At 42.0% G+C, this 22,527-nt stretch overlaps 1 protein-coding gene across 4 annotated transcripts in view; it reads right to left on the bottom strand.

Moving 5' to 3' along the window:
- The window catches only part of LOC128693930 (uncharacterized), a 383,054-nt gene that overhangs the window by 163,639 nt on the left and 196,888 nt on the right, over positions 1 to 22,527 (bottom strand). The window contains exon 1 of one of the 4 annotated variants that reach the window (XM_070090980.1): positions 10,261 to 10,587. The exons of the other annotated variants lie outside the window; for them this stretch is intronic. The gene's annotated coding sequence lies outside the window, so the exon portion shown is untranslated. Of the gene's footprint in view, positions 1 to 10,260; positions 10,588 to 22,527 lie in introns of those variants that run through there. 4 annotated transcript variants of the gene reach the window in all.

Raw genomic sequence — 22,527 nt, forward strand, 5'->3', positions numbered from 1 at the left:
GCACTACCATACACCGGTATACCAAGGTACCACCAGTATGGTGGTATTGGTGTAGGTGGTACCGGTGTATGGTGGTACTGGTGTATGGTGGTACTGGTGTATGGTGGTACTGGTGTATGGTGGTACTGGTGTATGGTGGTACTGGTGTATGGTGGTACTGGTGTATGGTCACATTAGTTGCACTTGTGATCTTTCACCTAACAGTCTTAACTCTGTTAAAAATGTTAGGTAAATTATAACACTCCACCCAAATTCCCCGCGTAAGACTCAGCTGCGACATATAAACTAAATAATGTAGATCTTATACTACTGATTGCGAAAAGGGTTTAGGAGTTCTGGTTAGCAGTAATCTAAAACCAAGACAACAGTGCATTAGTGTTCGCAATAAAGTTAACAGAATTCTTGGCTTCATATCCAGAAGTATACATAATAGAAGTCCTCAGGTTGTTCTTCAACTCTATATATCCTTGGTTAGGCCTCATTTAGACTATGCTGCTCAGTTCTGGTCACCGTATTACAGAATGGATATAAATGCTCTGGAAAACGTACAGAGGAGGATGTCAAAGATGATCCCATGTATCAGAAACCTTCCCTATGAGGATAGACTGAGGGCCCTGAATCTGCACTCTCTCGAAAGGCGTAGAATTAGGGGGGATATGATCGAGGTGTATAAATGGAAAACAGGAATAAATAAAGGGGTTGTAAATAGCGTGCTGAAAATTTCCAGCCAAGACAGGACTCGCAGCAATTTTTTCAAGTTGGAAAAATTCAGATTCAGGAAGGATATAGGAAAACACTGGTTTGGTAATAGAGTTGTGGATGAGTGGACTAAACTCCCGAGTACAGTTATTGAGGCTAAAACGTTGTGTAGTTTTAAAAATAGGTTAGATAAATACATGAGTGGGTGTGGGTGGGTGTGAGTTGGACCTGACTAGCTTGTGCTGCTGAGTCTGGTGCCGTGCTCCTTCCTTGAGTGGAGTTGACCAGACTGGGTGGGTCACTGGGCTAATCCGGGGGGGAAGACATGGACATGCTCTGCATGGGTCAGTAGGCCTGTTGCAGTGTTCCTTCTTTCTTATGTTCTTAGGTTGCATGATCTTCCCTGGATCACTGACCTCAGGTTGCATGATCTTCCCTGGATCACTGACCTCAGTTTGCATGATCTTCCCTGGATCACTGACCTCAGGTTGCATGATCTTCCCTGGATCACTGACCTCAGGTTGCATGATCTTCCCTGGATCACTGACCTCAGGTTGCATGATCTTCCCTGGATCACTGACCTCAGGTTGCATGATCTTCCCTGCATCACTGACCTCAGGTTGCATGATCTTCCCTGCATCACTGACCTCAGGTTGATCAAATGTTCGGCAAAATGATCGTTGTTTCACAAGCCAAGATCACAAACTCTGCCTAAATACTGCAAGTGCAAATAATAAGATTTATAAACACAAACATCAATTATTTCTAGTGGAACACTAGAGGCAATGTTCCTGTTGTCTTGTGTTTACTCTCCGTTTAACACAACTTTCTCATTATTTACCACAGATAAATGTAATTTATACGTAATAGGCAGAATTACAGCTATTACATTTTTTAATCTTTGTGGCGAGAAGAGATGACGATGACTCCAGTGTCTGGTTTTCTTGTTGTTGTGACTGCTGTTGTCACCGCTGTTGCTGGCGTCGTTGTGGCTGCTGTTGTCACCGCTGTTGTTGCTGGCGTTGTTGGTGTTGTTGTGACTGCTGCTGTTACCCCTGTTGCTGGTGTTGTTGTGACTCATGATGCTATTGTTGTTGTGGCTGCTACTGTTGTTGTTGTGGCTGCTGCTGTTGCTGGTATTGTGACTGCTGTTGTTGCTGCAGCTGTTACTGTGACTAGACATCAATGACATACTGCTATATAGAAAACCGCTTGTTATGCTGAGCATTTCGGGAAATTAGGTCAGTTTTGTCCCAGGATGCGACCCGCGACCCACACCAGTCGACTAACACCCAGGTACTCATTATTACTGATGGGTGAACAGGGACAGCAGGTGTCTTATGGAAACACGTCCCTAATGTTTTCCAGCCGTACCGGAGGAGATTCGAGCGAGCGATCGCGCTGCGGGACACCTGCACGTCTGCTACTGCTACCACTACTGTTGTTGGAGCCGCTGTTACTGTGACTTCTGCTAGTGTTACAACTACTGTTGTTTCTGCCGTTATTACTGTTGCTGCGGCTGTTGTGGTTGAGTCGACGAATCTTTACAAAACGCTGAAATCTGCGACCGCGAGTGTGGGAAGTGTGTGTGTGTGTGCGGTCACTGATAGGTAAGAACAGTGTGAAGTGACGGTACACACTGTAATGAACACGTACACGCACGTACACGAGCGGTGCAACTGGAGACTTACATCCACACGTAAACACACAGGCACGCACACTCATGTGCACGAGCAGTGTAGCGGGAGATTGGCATCCACACGTACACACGCACACGAAGAGTGCAGCAGGAGGCTTGCATCACTTACACACACGCACACGAAGAGTGCAGCAGGAGGCTTGCATCACTTACACACACACGCACACGAAGAGTGCAGCAGGAGGCTTGCATCACTTACACACACGCACACGAAGAGTGCAGCAGGAGGCTTGCAACACACACACACACACACGATCCATCCACCACGTACACACATGCACATGAGTGTTACACGTGCAGTTCTCACGTACACACACAAGGCAGGTAGAGGAGACGCGTGCATTCACCAAGGACACGGACACATTGCAGCATGATAGAGAAATGGAAGGTCAGACTATCCATTAGATGACTGAGAAACTTGCTAGATATGCCAGGAGAGCACTCAGACACGTCATTTAGAAACACTAGGAAGTGCAACCAGGTTCTAACCGGAACCACACATATCCAACAGGAACTAAAGAACCTGAAGAACACCTGAGGACGAGAGAACTGGGAGGCAAAACAGACACAGATTAATTTAGAAGTATGAGACATGAAGGCAGAACAGCAGTTCTAGAAGAAGGTTGCTGATGTTCAACGGTGAAGTAGAACTTAAGCGGGTTGCAGGAGTGGTCTGTGTACAAGTAACTAAAACTCAGGAGGGAGAGACCTTTTAACGACGTTTCGGTCCGTTCTGGACCGAAACGTCGTTATAAGGTCACAACAGCAGTGAAGGATAACAGTAGTGAAGGATAACAACAACAGTGAAGGGTAAATGGAGTTACTTCAGGATAAGCAACTTGACATGTTTCTGGACCGAAATATGTACGTTGTACATGTACTTGCAGAAAGATTTATTATCATTATTATTATTATTATCATTATCATTATCATTATTATTATTATTATTATTATTATTAGTCAGGTTGTGAGCTGACAGTGTTCCAGGATGAACCCAGAAACGTCGCTACAATGTTCCTGTCCTAAGTGTGTTACTTCCTAATTGTTTCAGCCATCGTGTTGTAATTTTTTGAAGACTGGCCAAATAAACAGCTGTTGAAATTAAACCCAAACAAGAGCAAAACTGCGTGAGTCAGGAAAGGACACAATAGGCCCAGGATAGAGAATATTCTGGCAGGGAACAACTAAAAAAAAAAATAGTGGGAATCTGTGGTTGTAAAATCAACAAGGCAATAAACACTATGACAGAATGAGAATCTTTAATGATATTTTCTCGATTGCAGACCAAGCTTAGACGAGCTTTTGCGAGGCTTTTAAAACCTCAGTCTGCAAGCGAAACACTCGGTAAAGGCTTCTAGTTTTCTAGTTTTTAAAACAATCTATAAGAAAGCTCTAGAAGCAAGTGTTGGCAGCAGATGTAAAATAAAAAAAATTAAAATTGTCATCATCAAAGATCTCAAAGAATCCATTAGGACACTGCACCCAACATATGTCAGAGTTACTGTATCACTGAACAAACTCCACCCCCTTGGAGCCTACTCCTGATTAACCGTATTCACAAGTCTCAAGATGTGCAGAGAACTGCTCCTGGAGATGAGACGCTTAATTACAGTCATAGGATAAAATAACTGGATTTAATTATATTAGAAGAGAGAGTCTTCAGGGAAGAAATGTGAGACCAGTGAAGTGCGAGGCACAGAGGCGAGAGGAGCATTGATGGAAGGTAAAAATACAGACAAATCATAGGAAGGCTGGGGAAAAACACATTTTAAATCTCAGGGTGGTCAAATTAGTGGAATGAAGTGGATGTTGAAGTGGTGAAAGCAAACTGCAGTTTCAACAGCAGGGCCCAAGAAGCGACGAACTATCAATACAGTTACAGACCCTGGCAGCCATCACGCGCGCACACACACACACACACACACACACACACACACACACACACACACACACACACACACACACACACAATCAAGTTGCAGTCATTACCAGGTTTATGTCATAACTGTTGAAACCAAACAAGGCCTTCAGAACTCTGACAGATACAGGAAACTAAGTTCTAACACACTTGCTGGAGTGAGTGTGTCGAAGCGCACAACACCAGACACAGGACTACCACTTTACAGGTTTTGTGTAGCAGGTACAGACCAGACAAGACTAGGATGAAGTAGGAACTTGCAACACCTGCGAAGTGAACACACACACACACATGATGTATAAAGCCTGTAACTCTAGTGTCATATACAAGACTCACTTCTTTCACGAGTCTGAACTAAGATTCACTTAGAATATTATACATAATGTTCGTTAGGCCCGAGTAGGAGTACGCAGCACCAGCATGAAACCCTCACCTGATTAACCAAGTAAACATACTCGAGACCAAGAGTTTCCTAACAACATTTGTACCAAAGATGAGAGTAATGAACTACTGGAGATTTGAAGAACTCAAATTAACAACACTAGAAGAAAAATACACATATTTGCAACAAGTAAGACATTCACTATGTTTCGCTTACCAGGAACTTTGTCAAGCTATAGCCCCTGTCACTAGTGGGCCCCACCCACAAGTGACCACATCTACTACTGCTGCATCGCGCCATTCCTACTGGCTTCACTATAAAAGGCACCAGTCTCATGCTTCTGTTTAGACTGACAAAGCTACTAGTGGGCGAAATGTCTCACAGTAGAAACACCCAGGAGTTGCACATGTATTTTACTTATCAACTTGGCGGCACTGTATATATCTTTTATCTTAAAAATACTCTTGCGTGGACACTTCTACCTCCCCCCCACGGGGCACCTCCCTGCCCCCCAGGGCACCTCCCCATCCCCCGGGCACCTTACCGCCACTCCCACACACATCCTGTGTCCATGTATTGTATTGTTTATATTAACTTCACAAAGCTCCTGGTGAGAGAAAGTAATGACAGCAAATGTGCCATTAGTTGCAACTGTGTCCGCTGACCTAACATTGTAGGGCAGTCTTAACAATAATTATGAACACTAGAAGGAAGGAGGAGAAGGAAGACCGGGATCATTGTGTATATAACGTGGATAAGGACAGGCTGCTTGAAAGAAGGGAGGAGAGCCATGGGAGACAGTGAAGCCAGGGGAGACAGTGAAGCCAGGGGAGACTGTGAAGCCAGGGGAGACTGTGAAGCCAGGGGAGACAGAATCCTGGGAATATAGTGGTAGCTAAAGACACAGACGAGTCATAGGGATGTCAGAAGTATTTTCTCAATTTTAAGGGTGGTAAGCAGAGCGTACCACATGAATAAGTATGGAGGCAAACTCTATATACAGCTTCGGGAGTAGATATGATAGGGCTCTGGAGGTCAGAAATCAGTGAAACCGGTGAATAAAAGTAGAAGCGGGACCAGGTGTTATGAATCAACCCCCGTAACACAACTAAGTGAGGTAAGAAAATAAATGACTGCCCACAACCTGAGGGAAATTAACACAAATGCATTTACCTACGAATTCACTACCTTTAGCCTGGTGGATTCTCTCATACATACTTCTATTACTGTATACAGCTTGCCTTCACCACCACTTCTTCGTCAAGGCCGTTACCTCCTGACCATAATACTGAAGTACCTCCAGACATATACGCGACTCATCGGTGTGTTTAACTCCAAATTCTAACCCCATGCGCCTGTTGACTTCATTTTTATTGAAAAGGTTTCGGCTCTTGGACCGAAACGGTTTCAATAAAGGTGTGCTAAGTGAAAGCACTCGTGTCCATGTCACACAACTAGGTGAGAACAAGCACACTCTCAGTGGCTTGCAACACTGGCTGAGAGTAAACAGGTGTACACACAGGAAGGAAACAGACCATTTACGGACATTCTAGAGAAGTGAGCGAGCTCCTTAGTCTCTCGTTATGGAATGTTTGCCTCAACCAACTACTAACATTGTTCCTAAGTACTGTACCAGTGTTCACCACAGAGGCACTCGATGCCACCTTACTCTACTTGTTGAGGATCAGTCACCACCATGATGGCACTGGTGTCATGTGCCACCTTATACCTGACGAAACATGCTGCAACTACTGGGCACAAGAGAACATTGTATCAGCACTGGTATTCTCAGACAATTCAACATTCTACCACAAGATATCAAACATAGTCGGAAGATATCAGAAACACTGCTGGAACAAGTGTAGAAGTCTTCAAGGGGAAACTTTACAAGAATCTTCGCCAAGTGTCAGATAAACCCTTCTATGATGGATGTGTGAGCCAGCTCGCCGCCAACAGCAACAACCTGGCTGACCAGGCAAGCACCAGACAATCCTGGTCGAGGACCGGGCTGCGAGAGTAGGAAAACTCTGATACATCAGTTTCAGCATCAGTGGAAGAGCTGTGGCATTGAAAGATAAAGTAGACGTTTAGGACGTGATATTGGCGAGGAGAATGAGAGAGAGAGAGAGAGAGAGAGAGAGAGAGAGAGAGAGAGAGAGAAACAACGAAGGATAACACAGGTATAGGTGAAAAGTGAAGGACAGCCAGAGTTTTTAAACTAAACAATGACGAAGTAAAACCAGGATTTCCGCCATGTTGATAAAATGTAGAAATTTAAGTTTCATTATTGTAAGAGATGAAAGTGTAATGTTTAGGTAAGTTGCTCAACTTTATCACTATAACTAATAACTACAAAGATAATTATAACACGAACTACCATAGTAACTTTATCACTATAACTAATAACTACAAAGATAATTATAACACGTGAGCTGCCAGAGTAACTTGACTCAGTGTCAGAGCAACATTTTTGGGTCCCTGAAGTCTGAGTTGTTATGGAATCTCTTACACAAACAGCAACGGCTGGCCTACCTTTTAATTTTAATTCTTATTTTGTATCGAATTGCACTATATTATTATTATTTTTACTTTTAAAAACCCTTTCTCATACAGTATACTCAACATTTTTAAGCAATGTAGATTAAAGTAGTTTCTGGGCCCCCTCCGGGATTAGGGGCCCTGACGCTTAAGCTTCATTAGTTTCACGGTAGATCCGTCCCTTACTTTATCACTCTGACTGATAACTACGAAGATAATTATAACAAGTCAAGTACACCACTTATATAATTAAAGGTAATGAATAGTCATTTAAACAATTAATAATATTTATATTCATGTGGAAGCATTAAACCCGCGAGGGTGATACAGCGCCTGATGAATGGGAAGGGTGAAAGCCGGTGATGTGATTCGAGGAAGAGGATACCTCCAATTTCCTGAATCAAGAGCTCTTCGCCAGCATCAGTACTGGCGTTGTCAGCATGGTATGAGTAAACAGAAGAATGGACAGGAGGCTCTAACCGTGGTCCGTGTATATATCAGGTGCTACAGCACGAACCATGGTTCGAATTCCCTTCATAATTAGGTACTATTAATAGAAAAAACATAAAAGTGGGAAAGGTTGAGTGTGAGTAGTACCTGCCTAGCCTGGGTCAGTAGGTCTACTGGGTGCTGAGTGTGAGTAGTACCTGCCTAGCATGGGTTAGGTCTACTGGGTGCTGAGTGTGAGTAGTACCTGCCTAGTATGGGTCAGTAGGTCTACTGGGTGCTGAGTGTGAGTAGTACCTGCCTAGCATGGGTTAGGTCTACTGGGTGCTGAGTGTGAGTAGTACCTGCCTAGTATGGGTCAGTAGGTCTACTGGGTGCTGAGTGTGAGTAGTACCTGCCTAGCATGGGTTAGGTCTACTGGGTGCTGAGTGTGAGTAGTACCTGATTAGTATGGGTCAGTAGGTCTACTGGGTGCTGAGTGTGAGTAGTACCTGCCTAGCCTGGGTCAGTAGGTCTACTGGGTGCTGAGTGTGAGTAGTACCTGCCTAGTATGGGTTAGGTCTACTGGGTGCTGAGTGTGAGTAGTACCTGCCTAGTATGGGTTAGTAGGTCTACTGGGTGCTGAGTGTGAGTAGTACCTGCCTAGTATGGGTTAGGTCTACTGGGTGCTGAGTGTGAGTAGTACCTGCCTAGCCTGGGTCAGTAGGTCTACTGGGTGCTGAGTGTGAGTAGTACCTGCCTAGTATGGGTTAGGTCTACTGGGTGCTGAGTGTGAGTAGTACCTGCCTAGCCTGGGTCAGTAGGTCTACTGGGTGCTGAGTGTGAGTAGTACCTGCCTAGCCTGGGTCAGTAGGTCTACTGGGTGCTGAGTGTGAGTAGTACCTGCCTAGTATGGGTTAGGTCTACTGGGTGCTGAGTGTGAGTAGTACCTGCCTAGTATGGGTTAGTAGGTCTACTGGGTGCTGAGTGTGAGTAGTACCTGCCTAGTATGGGTTAGGTCTACTGGGTGCTGAGTGTGAGTAGTACCTGCCTAGTATGGGTTAGTAGGTCTACTGGGTGCTGAGTGTGAGTAGTACCTGCCTAGTATGGGTTAGGTCTACTGGGTGCTGAGTGTGAGTAGTACCTGCCTAGCCTGGGTCAGTAGGTCTACTGGGTGCTCAGTGTGAATAGTACCTGCCTAGCATGGGTCAGTAGGTCTACTGGGTGCTGAGTGTGAATAGTACCTGCCTAGCATGGGTCAGTAGGTCTACTGGGTGCTGAGTGTGAGTAGTACCTGCCTAGTATGGGTTAGTAGGTCTACTGGGTGCTGAGTGTGAGTAGTACCTGCCTAGTATGGGTTAGGTCTACTGGGTGCTGAGTGAGTAGTACCTGCCTAGTATGGGTTAGTAGGTCTACTGGGTGCTGAGTGTGAATAGTACCTGCCTAGCATGGGTCAGTAGGTCTACTGGGTGCTGAGTGTGAGTAGTACCTGCCTAGCCTGGGTCAGCAGGTCTACTGGGTGCTCAGTGTGAATAGTACCTGCCTAGCATGGGTCAGTAGGTCTACTGGGTGCTCAGTGTGAATAGTACCTGCCTAGCATGGGTCAGTAGGTCTACTGGGTGCTCAGTGTGAATAGTACATGCCTAGCATGGGTCAGTAGGTCTACTGGGTGCTAAGTGTGAATAGTACCTGCCTAGCATGGGTTAGGTCTACTGGGTGCTCAGTGTGAACAGTACCTGCCTAGCATGGGTCAGTAGGTCTACTGCGGTGTTGAGTCAGTAGGATTTAATTGTAAAAAATGTATACTTATGAAAATAATATATAATACCGACAAGCTGATGATGAAGACACATGTGCAACACATGCGTATCTTTACTGTTGAAACGTTCCGCCTGCATAGTAGGCTTCTTCAGCCAAATACAGGTGACTAAATATGAAGACAGTCGTAGGGGCGATATATGGCCAGTCCAGTACACACTGAACATCTCTTCTTACGTCGTTAACATCAATTTTCTGTCACCATCTTACTTCATATATTACAGATATAATCATAATATAATCAAAACTATTCTAAACCGTGTACATAAATTTGTGTCAAGTCATAGGCTATAAGACTGCAAATACTGACGAATGGGGTAAATCTCCCGGCTCTAAGCTGAAAAAATAGGTTTCTGGTATCTTAAATGAGACACTAGGCCTCTGGTGCACCGCCACAACGGCAGCGACACCCAGTGTTGGGGGATTTTCTAATACACAACATTTTGGAACAGAGACTACCATTACAAATTTGAAAAGTGGTTCAGTGCACACGAGGCACACACTACGTTGATCTACGTCTTAACAGTGTACAGAAATTAAAACAGTACAACGTACTGAAATTGGGAGGAAAAAATTATGAAAGTGAGTGGCGTCTTACCTTCGGAAACTTGCAAATGTCACAGTTGAATTATCATGGTGGGAGCTGCCAGCCTCAGCCTGCTGGCCTCTACACCTGCCCACACCTCCACTCTCACTTTGTCTACTAAATTTGGTGTCTCAAACTCATTTTAACTATATTTATAACAACACCCGTTCACATATTTCTTATTCAAGACTCACTTTCACGATCACTTCCAAATGGGTTAACTTTGGAGTGTACTGGAGAGGCGAGGAGCGTGTGGAGAGCCTGACGGGGAGCTCACTGAGGTAAAGTTGCTCCAGCAGCAGCAGGGGAAGATTTGCTCAGTCTTCCACAAGTAGCAAGCACTTCCTGGAATGCTGAGCGTGGAGTGCGAGACTTCCAGAAGCACTGTTGTAACGCTGTCCCCGCCTCCAGGGGTAGCGAGGCCAACCACACACCCGGTGTAGCAGAGACGGGAGAGAGACAAGAGGAGAGGAAGAGCAGTTTAGCCACACTGAAGCCAGCGAGTAGACTGTGGCAGCCAGTGGTCTACACTACCCCCGACACCACCAACCATCCACACTTGGCAGACACTTACATTCGCGCTAACCTCCACTCATCCCACACCACAGCTCTAGCTTCTACCCTTCTATCTCATTCCTCGGCGTTTACTACACTTTTCAGACTCCTGGACCATTTAAAGAATAGTTTAAAGAGTACAAAAGAGTTAAGGAAAGTAATGTCCCAGAGAGCAGTCCCTGGTATTACTGGAAGAAGTGGTCGCCACCCGTGGTACCACTTGGTATCACAACGCATTTAGAGGCGAAAATACAAAATACACGTTGGGGAAAATAACCCTTGAAGCAACACTGGCCGACACATGCACTGCACACAGCAGAAAGTGAAATGCTTGAGCAGCAATGACGGTGATGCTCACAAACTGCAAAGGGTAGACAGCTACTGTGGCTGCTGCTTCGGATGGTGATGGTGATGCTTCAGGTGGTGGTGGTGGTGATGCTTCAGGTGGTGGTGATGCTTCAGGTGGTGGTGGTGATGCTTCAGGTGGTGGTGGTGGTGATGCTTCAGGTGGTGGTGGTGGTGGTGATGCTTCAGGTGGTGGTGGTGGTGGTGGTGATGCTTCAGGTGGTGGTGATGCTTCAGGTGGTGGTGATGCTTCAGGTGGTGGTGATGCTTCAGGTGGTGGTGGTGGTGGTGATGCTTCAGGTGGTGGTGGTGATGCTTCAGGTGGTGGTGGTGATGCTTCAGGTGGTGGTGATGCTTCAGGTGGTAGTGGTGGTGATGCTTCAGGTGGTAATGGTGGTGATGCTTCAGGTGGTGGTGGTGGTGATGCTTCAGGTGGTGGTGGTGGTGATGCTTCAGGTGGTGGTGGTGGTGATGCTTCAGGTGGTGGTGATGTTTCAGGTGGTGGTGATGAGATGCTTCAGGTGGTGGTGGTGGTGATGCTTCAGGTGGTGGTGGTGGTGATGCTTCAGGTGGTGGTGGTGGTGATGCTTCAGGTGGTGGTGGTGATGCTTCAGATGGTGGTGGTGGTGATGCTTCAGGTGGTGGTGGTGGTGATGCTTCAGGTGGTGGTGGTGGTGATGCTTCAGGTGGTGGTGGTGGTGATGCTTCAGGTGGTGGTGGTGGTGATGCTTCAGGTGGTGGTGGTGGTGATGCTTCAGGTGGTGGTGGTGGTGATGCTTCAGGTGGTGGTGGTGGTGATGCTTCAGGTGGTGGTGGTGGTGGTGATGCTTCAGGTGGTAGGGGTGGTGATGCTTCAGGTGGTGGTGGTGGTGATGCTTCAGGTGGTGGTGGTGGTGATGCTTCAGGTGGTGGTGATGCTTCAGGTGGTGGTGATGCTTCAGGTGATGGTGATGCTTCAGGTGGTGGTGATGCTTCAGGTGGTGGTGATGCTTCAGGTGGTGGTGGTGATGCTTCAGGTGGTGGTGATGCTTCAGGTGGAGGTGGTGGTAGTGATGCTTCAGGTGGTGGTGGTGGTGATGCTTCAGGTGGTGGTGGTGATGCTTCAGGTGGTGGTGGTGGTGGTGGTGATGCTTCAGGTGGTGGTGATGCTTCAGGTGGTGGTGGTGGTGATGCTTCAGGTGGTGGTGGTGATGCTTCAGGTGGTGGTGGTGATGCTTCAGGTGGTGGTGATGCTTCAGGTGGTAGTGGTGGTGATGCTTCAGGTGGTAGTGGTGGTGATGCTTCATGTGGTGGTGGTGGTGATGCTTCAGGTGGTGCTGGTGGTGATGCTTCAGGTGGTGGTGGTGGTGATGCTTCAGGTGGTGCTTCAGGTGGTGGTGGTGATGATGCTTCAGGTGGTGGTGATGTTTCAGGTGGTGGTGATGTGGGTGGTGGTGGTGGTGATGCTTCAGATGGTGGTGGTGGTGATGCTTCAGGTGGTGGTGGTGGTGATGCTTCAGGTGGTGGTGGTGATGCTTCAGGTGGTGGTGGTGGTGCTTCAGGTGGTGGTGGTGGTGATGCTTCAGGTGGTGGTGGTGGTGATGCTTCAGGTGGTAGTGGTGGTGATGCTTCAGATGGTGGTGGTGGTGATGCTTCAGGTGGTGGTGGTGGTGATGCTTCAGGTGGTGGTGGTGGTGATGCTTCAGGTGGTGGTGATGCTTCAGGTGGTGGTGGTGGTGGTGATGCTTCAGGTGGTAGTGGTGGTGATGCTTCAGGTAGTGGTGGTGGTGATGCTTCAGGTGGTGGTGGTGGTGATGCTTCAGGTGGTGGTTGTGGTGATGCTTCAGGTGGTGGTGATGGTGATGCTTCAGGTGATGGTGATGCTTCAGGTGGTGGTGATGCTTCAGGTGGTGGTGATGCTTCAGGTGGTGGTGGTGATGCTTCAGGTGGTGGTGGTGGTGATGCTTCAGGTGGTGGTGGTGGTGATGCTTCAGGTGGTGGTGGTGGTGATGCTTCAGGTGGTGGTGGTGGTGATGCTTCAGGTGGTGGTGGTGGTGATGCTTCAGGTGGTGGTGGTGGTGATGCTTCAGGTGGTGGTGGTGGTGATGCTTCAGGTGGTGGTGATGCTTCAGGTGGTGGTGGTGGTGATGCTTCAGGTGGTGGTCATGATGCTTCAGGTGGTGGTGGTGGTGATGCTTCAGGTGGTGGTGGTGATGGTGATGCTTCAGGTGGTGGTGGTGGTGGTGATGCTTCAGGTGGTAGTGGTGGTGATGCTTCAGGTGGTAATGGTGGCGATGCTTCAGGTGGTTATGGTGGTGATGCTTCAGGTGGTGGTGATGCTTCAGGTGGTGGTGATGCTTCAGGTGGTGGTGATGCTTCAGGTGGTGGTGATGCTTCAGGTGGTGGTGATGCTTAAGGTGGTGGTGATGCTTCAGGTGGTGGTGATGCTTCAGGTGGTGGTGGTGGTGGTGGTGACGCTTCAGGTGGTGGTGGTGGTGATGCTTCAGGTGGTGGTGGTGGTGATGCTTCAGGTGGTGGTGGTGGTGATGCTTCAGGTGGTGGTGGTGGTGATGCTTCAGGTGGTGGTGGTGGTGATGCTTCAGGTGGTGGTGGTGGTGGTGGTGATGCTTCAGGTGGTGGTGGTGGTGATGCTTCAGGTGGTGGTGGTGGTGGTGATGCTTCAGGTGGTGGTGATGCTTCAGGTGGTGGTGATGCTTCAGGTGGTGGTGATGCTTCAGGTGGTGGTGATGCTTCAGGTGGTGGTGGTGGTGATGCTTCAGGTGGTGGTGGTGGTGGTGGTGATGCTTCAGGTGGTGGTGGTGGTGATGCTTCAGGTGGTGGTGATGCTTCAGGTGGTGGTGGTGGTGATGCTTCAGGTGGTGGTGGTGGTGATGCTTCAGGTGGTGGTGGTGGTGATGCTTCAGGTGGTGGTGGTGGTGGTGGTGGTGGTGATGCTTCAGGTGGTGGTGGTGGTGATGCTTCAGGTGGTGGTGGTGGTGGTGATGCTTCAGGTGGTGATGCTTCAGGTGGTGGTGATGTTTCAGGTGGTGGTGGTGGTGATGCTTCATATGGTGGTGGTGATGCTTCAGATGGTGGTGGTGGTGATGCTTCAGATGGTGATGGTGGTGATGCTTCAGGTGGTGGTGGTGGTGATGCTTGTGGTGGTGGTGGTGATGCTTCAGGTGGTGATGCTTGTGGTGGTGGTGGTGATGCTTCAGGTGGTGGTGGTGGTGATGCTTCAGGTGGTGGTGCTGCAACCACTTTATTCACAAAGACTTACAACCGTCTGGTTATTCAAAGCTTTAAACGCATTTCATGTCTAACATGATCACACTTACACACTCATTATCAACTTACACACTCATTATCAACTTACACACTCATTATCAACTTACACACTCATTATCAACTTACATTCTCATTATCAACTTACACACTCTTTATCAACTTACACACTCATTATCAACTTACACACTCATTATCAACTTACACACTCATTATCAACTTACACACTCATTATCAACTTACACACTCATTATCAACTTACACACTCATTATCAACTTACACACTCATTATCAACTTACACACTCATTATCAACTTACACACTCATTATCAACTTACACACTCATTATCAACTTACACACTCATTATCAACTTACATTCTCATTATCAACTTACACACTCATTATCAACTTACACACTCATTATCAACTTACACACTCATTATCAACTTACATTCTCATTATCAACTTACACACTCATTATCAACTTACACACTCATTATCAACTTACATTCTCATTATCAACTTACACACTCATTATCAACTTACACACTCATTATCAACTTACACACTCATTATCAACTTACATTCTCATTATCAACTTACACACTCATTATCAACTTACACACTCATTATCAACTTACATTCTCATTATCAACTTACACACTCATTATCAACTTACACACTCATTATCAACTTACATTCTCATTATCAACTTACACACTCATTATCAACTTACACACTCATTATCAACTTACACACTCATTATCAACTTACATTCTCATTATCAACTTACACACTCATTATCAACTTACACTCATTATCAACTTACATTCTCATTATCAACTTACACACTCATTATCAACTTACACACTCATTATCAACTTACACACTCATTATCAACTTACATTCTCATTATCAACTTACACACTCATTATCAACTTACACACTCATTATCAACTTACATTCTCATTATCAACTTACATCCTCATTATCAACTTACATCCTCATTATCAACTTACACACTCATTATCAACTTACACACTCATTATCAACTTTCATTCTCATTATCAACTTACACACTCATTATCAACTTACACACTCATTATCAACTTACACACTCATTATCAACTTACACACTCATTATCAACTTACACACTCATTATCAACTTACACACTCATTATCAACTTACACACTCATTATCAACTTACATTCTCATTATCAACTTACACACTCATTATCAACTTACACACTCATTATCAACTTACACACTCATTATCAACTTACATTCTCATTATCAACTTACACACTCATTATCAACTTACACACTCATTATCAACTTACATTCTCATTATCAACTTACACACTCATTATCAACTTACACACTCATTATCAACTTACACACTCATTATCAACTTACATTCTCATTATCAACTTACACACTCATTATCAACTTACACACTCATTATCAACTTACATTCTCATTATCAACTTACACACTCATTATCAACTTACACACTCATTATCAACTTACATTCTCATTATCAACTTACACACTCATTATCAACTTACACACTCATTATCAACTTACACACTCATTATCAACTTACATTCTCATTATCAACTTACACACTCATTATCAACTTACACTCATTATCAACTTACATTCTCATTATCAACTTACACACTCATTATCAACTTACACACTCATTATCAACTTACATTCTCATTATCAACTTACACACTCATTATCAACTTACACACTCATTATCAACTTACATTCTCATTATCAACTTACACACTCATTATCAACTTACATTCTCATTATCAACTTACACACTCATTATCAACTTACACACTCAATATCAACTTACACACTCATTATCAACTTACACACTCATTATCAACTTACACACTCATTATCAACTTACACACTCATTATCAACTTACACACTCATTATCAACTTAGATTCTCATTATCAACTTACACACTCATTATCAACTTACACACTCATTATCACCTTACACACTCATTATCAATTTACACACTCATTATCAACTTACACACTCATTATCAACTTACACACTCATTATCAACTTACACACTCATTATCAACTTACACACTCATTATCAACTTACACACTCATTATCAACTTACACACTCATTATCAACTTACACACTCATTATCAACTTACACACTCATTATCAACTTACACACTCATTATCAACTTACACACTCATTATCAACTTACACACTCATTATCAACTTAGATTCTCATTATCAACTTACACACTCATTATCAACTAACACACTCATTATCACTCATTATCTTACACACTCATTATCAACTTACACACTCATTATCAACTTACACACTCATTATCAACTTACACACTCATTATCAACTTACACACTCATTATCAACTTACACACTCATTATCAACTTACACACTCATTATCAACTTACACACTCATTATCAACTTACACACTCATTATCAACTTACACACTCATTATCAACTTACACACTCATTATCAACTTACACACTCATTATCAACTTACACAATCATTATCAACTTACACACTCATTATCAACTTACACACTCATTATCAACTTACACACTCATTATCAACTTACACACTCATTATCAACTTACACACTCATTATCAACTTACACACTCATTATCAACTTACACACTCATTATCAACTTACATTCTCATTATCAACTTACACACTCATTATCAACTTACACACTCATTATCAACTTACATTCTCATTATCAACTTACACACTCATTATCAACTTACACACTCATTATCAACTTACACACTCATTATCAACTTACATTCTCATTATCAACTTACACACTCATTATCAACTTACACACTCATTATCAACTTACATTCTCATTATCAACTTACACACTCATTATCAACTTACACACTCATTATCAACTTACATTCTCATTATCAACTTACACACTCATTATCAACTTACACACTCATTATCAACTTACACACTCATTATCAACTTACATTCTCATTATCAACTTACACACTCATTATCAACTTACACTCATTATCAACTTACATTCTCATTATCAACTTACACACTCATTATCAACTTACACACTCATTATCAACTTACATTCTCATTATCAACTTACACACTCATTATCAACTTACACACTCATTATCAACTTACATTCTCATTATCAACTTACACACTCATTATCAACTTACATTCTCATTATCAACTTACACACTCATTATCAACTTACACACTCAATATCAACTTACACACTCATTATCAACTTACACACTCATTATCAACTTACACACTCATTATCAACTTACACACTCATTATCAACTTACACACTCATTATCAACTTAGATTCTCATTATCAACTTACACACTCATTATCAACTTACACACTCATTATCACCTTACACACTCATTATCAATTTACACACTCATTATCAACTTACACACTCATTATCAACTTACACACTCATTATCAACTTACACACTCATTATCAACTTACACACTCATTATCAACTTACACACTCATTATCAACTTACACACTCATTATCAACTTACACACTCATTATCAACTTACACACTCATTATCAACTTACACACTCATTATCAACTTAGATTCTCATTATCAACTTACACACTCATTATCAACTTACACACTCATTATCAACTTACACTCATTATCAACTTACACACTCATTATCAACTTACACACTCATTATCAACTTACACACTCATTATCAACTTACACACTCATTATCAACTTACACACTCATTATCAACTTACATTCTCATTATCAACTTACATCCTCATTATCAACTTACATTCATCAACATTACACTTACATCATTATCAACTTACACACTCATTATCAACTTACATTCTCATTATCAACTTACATTCTCATTATCAACTTACATTCTCATTATCAACTTACATTCTCATTATCAACTTACACACTCATTATCAACTTACATTCTCATTATCAACTTACATTCTCATTATCAACTTACATTCTCATTATCAACTTACACACTCATTATTATCAACTTACATTCTCATTATCAACTTACATTCATTATCTCATTATCAACTTACATTCTCATTATCAACTTACACCTCATTATCAACTTACACACTCATTCTCATCAACTTACACACTCATTATCAACTTACATTCTCACAACTCATTCTCATTATCAACTTACTCATTATCAACTTACATTCTCATTATCAACTTACACACTCATTATCAACTTACACACTCATTATCAACTTACACACTCATTATCAACTTACACACTCATTATCAACTTACATTCTCATTATCAACTTACATTCTCATTATCAACTTACATTCTCATTATCAACTTACACACTCATTATCAACTTACACACTCATTATCAACTTACACACTCATTATCAACTTACATTCTCATTATCAACTTACATCCTCATTATCAACTTACATCCTCATTATCAACTTACACACTCATTATCAACTTACACACTCATTATCAACTTACACACTCATTATCAACTTACACACTCATTATCAACTTACACACTCATTATCAACTTACACACTCATTATCAACTTACACACTCATTATCACCTTACACACTCATTATCAACTTATACACTCATTATCAACTTATACACTCATTATCAACTTACACACTCATTATCAACTTACACACTCATTATCAACTTACACACTCATTATCAACTTACACACTCATTATCAACTTACACACTCATTATCAACTTACACACTCATTATTAACTTACACACTCATTATCAACTTACACTCATTATCAACTTACACACTCATTATCAACTTACACACTCATTATCAACTTACACACTCATTATCAACTTACACACTCATTATCAACTTACACACTCATTATCAACTTTCATTCTCATTATCAACTTACTCATTATCAACTTACATTCTCATTATCAACTTACATTCTCATTATCAACTTACACACTCATTATCAACTTACATTCTCATTATCAACTTACATTCTCATTATCAACTTACACACTCATTATCAACTTACATTCTCATTATCAACTTACATTCTCATTATCAACTTACATTCTCATTATCAACTTACATTCTCATTATCAACTTACATTCTCATTATCAACTTACACACTCATTATCAACTTACATTCTCATTATCAACTTACACACTCATTATCAACTTACATTCTCATTATCAACTTACATTCTCATTATCAACTTACATTCTCATTATCAACTTACATTCTCATTATCAACTTACATTCTCATTATCAACTTACATTCTCATTATCAACTTACACACTCATTATCAACTTACACACTCATTATCAACTTACACACTCATTATCAACTTACACACTCATTATCAACTTACACACTCATTATCAACTTACACACTCATTATCAACTTACACACTCATTATCAACTTACATTCTCATTATCAACTTACATTCTCATTATCAACTTACACACTCATTATCAACTTACACTCATTATCAACTTACACACTCATTATCAACTTACACACTCATTATCAACTTACATTCTCATTATCAACTTACACACTCATTATCAACTTACACACTCATTATCAACTTACACACTCATTATCAACTTACACACTCATTATCAACTTACACACTCATTATCAACTTACACACTCATTATCAACTTACACACTCATTATCAACTTACACACTCATTATCAACTTACATTCTCATTATCAACTTACATTCTCATTATCAACTTACACACTCATTATCAACTTACACACTCATTATCAACTTACACACTCATTATCAACTTACACACTCATTATCAACTTACACACTCATTATCAACTTACACACTCATTATCAACTTACACACTCATTATCAACTTACACACTCATTATCAACTTACACACTCATTATCAACTTACACACTCATTATCAACTTACACACTCATTATCAACTTACACACTCATTATCAACTTACACACTCATTATCAACTTACACACTCATTATCAACTTACACACTCATTATCAACTTACACACTCATTATCAACTTACACACTCATTATCAACTTACACACTCATTATCAACTTACACACTCATTATCAACTTACACACTCATTATCAACTTACACACTCATTATCAACTTACACACTCATTATCAACTTACACACTCATTATCAACTTACACACTCATTATCAACTTACATTCTCATTATCAACTTACACACTCATTATCAACTTACACACTCATTATCAACTTACACACTCATTATCAACTTACACACTCATTATCAACTTACATTCTCATTATCAACTTACATCCTCATTATCAACTTACATCCTCATTATCAATTTACACACTCATTATCAATTTACACACTCATTATCAGCTTACATTCTCATTATCAACTTACATTCTCATTATCAACTTACACACTCATTATCAACTTACACACTCATTATCAACTTACACACTCATTATCAACTTACTCATTATCAACTTACATTCTCATTATCAACTTACACACTCATTATCAACTTACACACTCATTATCAACTTACACACTCATTATCAACTTACATTCTCATTATCAACTTACATTCTCATTATCAACTTACATCCTCATTATCAACTTACATCCTCATTATCAATTTACACACTCATTATCAACTTACACACTCATTATCAGCTTACATTCTCATTATCAACTTACACACTCATTATCAACTTACACACTCATTATCAACTTACACACTCATTATCAACTTACACACTCATTATCAACTTACACACTCACTATCAACTTACACACTCACTATCAACTTACACACTCACTATCAACTTACACACTCACTATCAACTTACACACTCACTATCAACTTACTCACTATCAACTTACACACTCACTATCAACTTACACACTCACTATCAACTTACACACTCATTATCACCTTACACACTCATTATCACCTTACACACTCATTATCACCTTACACACTCATTATCAACTTACACACTCATTATCACCTTACACACTCATTATCACCTTACACACTCATTATCAACTTACACACTCATTATCAACTTACACACTCATTATCAACTTACACACTCATTATCAACTTACACACTCACTATCAACTTACACACTCATTATCAACTTACACACTCATTATCAACTTACACACTCATTATCACCTTACACACTCATTATCAACTTACACACTCATTATCAACTTACACACTCACTATCAACTTACACACTCATTATCACCTTACACACTCATTATCAACTTACATTCTCATTATCAACTTACATTCTCATTATTAACTTACACACTCATTATCACCTTACACACTCATTATCACCTTACACACTCATTATCAACTTACACACTCACTATCAACTTACACACTCACTATCAACTTACACACTCACTATCAACTTGCTACTGTGGTCACCTCCACTCTCATACTGCTACATGTACCATAATCACAAATCAAGTAACACTATTTGAAGCCTTTTATTTACATTGTATAATTTGCATCCATAATTCGTTGCGTATCATCGGCCGTGTTAGAAAATTGGGACTGAAAGAGAAATATCCTCAATAATTATGTCAAGATAGATGCTGGGTTCTTAATCAGGCAAGCACCATGTGAAGAGAATGCCACCTTGTGAAGAGTGGTACTCTACGGAGAGTGCCACCCTGTGTAGTGGCACTCTGTGGAGTGGCCCTGTGGAGTGGCACTGTGAAGTGGCATTCTGTGGAGAGTGTGGCACTCTGTGGAGTGTGGCACTCTGTGGAGTGTGGCACTCTGTGGAGTGTGGCACTCTGTGGAGTGTGGCACTCTGTGGAGAGTGTAGCACTGTGTGGAGAGTGTAGCACTGTGTGGAGAGTGTAGCACTGTGTGGAGAGTGTGGCACTCTGTGGAGAGTGTAGCACTCTGTGGAGAGTGTGGCACTCTGTGGAGAGTGTAGCACTGTGTGGAGAGTGTAGCACTGTGTGGAGAGTGTAGCACTGTGTGGAGAGTGTAGCACTGTGTGGAGAGTGTAGCACTGTGGAGAGTATAGCACTCTGTGGAGAGTGTATCACTGTGTGGAGAGTGTAGCACTGTGGAGAGTGTAGCACTGTGTGGAGAGTGTAGCACTGTGGAGAGTGTAACACTGTGGAGAGTGTATCACTGTGTGGAGAGTGTAGCACT

Source organism: Cherax quadricarinatus, chromosome 33 (assembly GCF_038502225.1).
Source record: "Cherax quadricarinatus isolate ZL_2023a chromosome 33, ASM3850222v1, whole genome shotgun sequence".
In the NCBI taxonomy this organism is placed as follows: Eukaryota; Metazoa; Arthropoda; class Malacostraca; order Decapoda; family Parastacidae; genus Cherax; species Cherax quadricarinatus.